Raw genomic sequence first — 2113 nt, 5'->3', positions numbered from 1 at the left:
CTTTTAGTGTTTCTTAGTTCGTGAATTATAGTGGTTTGATGTCTACACGAATGTGTTCCAGGAAGCAACAGTTAGAAATGTGCGCGCTGAAGAGAGATGAGGAGATGAGAAATGGACGGATGAGAGCAGGAGTGATAATGCGATAGCAACTTTATTAGAACTCGCCAAAAGGGTACCTGCGGATCATTGGTGTCAAGAACAGCAAACCAGTCAGCATTAGATACAGCTTCTAACAATCATCTGTTATAGAAACCAGAGTGCAAGAGCTGGAATAAGAATAGTGGGCAGATATGTAGTGCGCGCCATGACGGGGAAGTGGTCAGTAATGTCAATTTGTAAAGACTCTTACGTGAGATGGACAACAAAAGATTAGACAATGCATGATCGATTACAGTGCTGCATGGAGCCGCCAAGAACTGAGCAAGTAGGGGTATTAATAAGACATTCGTAATTAAAACCATTAAAACGAGATGAATAACAGTGTTCAGGGATGAGTCAATTAATTAATGTGTATAACACATGCTTATCATATTTTTTAGATGCGAAGTATCTTATGGCGGAGTTCAATCCAGTGGTGGTGTGGTGTGCGGCGTGACCACCCTTACTGCGCATGCGCATACCCTCTCCACTCACCCTCTCCCCTTTCCCCCTTTCCACTCTTCCTGCGAAACGCGGGCTAGACATGCCGAAATTCTCTCCTGCGCAACGCCGCGATGAGCACCAGCGCATGCGCGTCCCCTCCCCCTCTCTCTCCTCTCTTACGCTGCCCCCCTCTCGCACGCCTGCCGACTGCGTTCCCCGCTCGCCCTGTGAGAATTAACAGCCAGTCTAGAGGGAAGACAAGACGCGCGTAGCGTTCCTCTTCGCGTTCCATGATGCGAGGTCGGTAGCATAGAGTTTCCTAAATTAACTAGAGGGAAATCTGGCGCTGCGATCGTTCAGCCACCATGGGAATGATGGGTAGTACACGGATTTGCCTAGTCTTTGTACTTGCGGGCTTCGAACGCACTTGTGGCTTTGTTTATTGCTGTGTTTTGGTTTTCTTTCAGATAAAAGAAGGATCGTTGTGAACTTCGTGACGAGATTTGAATTGGTGAGCCTAAAAAGTTAAGTGGTGAAGTGGGAACTGTTGAACGTTGCTGAACTTCATCTTGCGACAAAGCGGATGCAGGCGACGCCCAGCCAAACGGAGCCGAAAGTACGAAGTTTAGACAAATCCGTGTACTACCCATCATTCCCATGCTGGCTGAAGCGCCATGCGTTGCAGCTCCCATAGACACTAGTGCCAGAGTTCCCTCTAGTAAGTATTGTAGGAAACTTTATGGTCGGTAGCATGCACAAAGAACGCCAACGGAACGCGATCGTGCAAGTGCTCCGGCTTCACATCGCCTCATGGTCCCCTTTAGCGGGAAATAGTGTAATTTTTTGTTATATCTGAAGATAACCTTGCCGTTATTTATTCGCAAGAAACAAAAAAAAAGATCTGAGCCTGAGGAAGAAAGTGATCGGTAAAGGCAACCAAACATGAAATTTCTGTTATCGATGTTGAGAAAGTTAGATTATATAAAATTCCAACCAAACTGATTAGCTGTTTTGAATATTTAACGTGAGGTCATGTCTATACTCTGTTCCAGAAGTTCCGTGCAGCACTGTGGAAGCTACAGGCCTCCTCAACCAATCAGGAGGGCGAGCACATCTAAGTGTATCCTTCCGCGGCCCTGCCGTCTGCTAGCGGCGAGCGCTGCAGCGAAAGCGCAAGAGCGTCTCGGGACACTGTGCACTGCGCAGTGAGATGAGCTGTAATTGTGAAAGCGGGTTAAATATTTCCTCGGCACCGTAAAGCGCGCGGTGGATATCGCACAGGTGAACGCGCAGGTGATATCGCACGATATCGCACAGGTGACTAAGGAGTGACCAATCTGCCACCGCGGACTAATCGCAACCCAAGACTGGGTCCTCCGCGGCGCTGTGGACGCTCGGGCTGTGTGGACTACTCATAAAAAGTTTAGACAGTGTCGTACCATTCCTTCGTACTTTATAAGTAAAAACATAACACATACGAGCCACAACAGCGTATTTCTTTCGTCATTTGCATGTTATATACGTACAAGCA

Source organism: Rhipicephalus sanguineus, chromosome 6, assembly GCF_013339695.2.
Source record: "Rhipicephalus sanguineus isolate Rsan-2018 chromosome 6, BIME_Rsan_1.4, whole genome shotgun sequence".
NCBI lineage: Eukaryota > Metazoa > Arthropoda > Arachnida > Ixodida > Ixodidae > Rhipicephalus > Rhipicephalus sanguineus.
The sequence above is the reverse complement of the archived record's forward strand: the minus strand, read 5'-3'. Positions refer to the sequence as shown.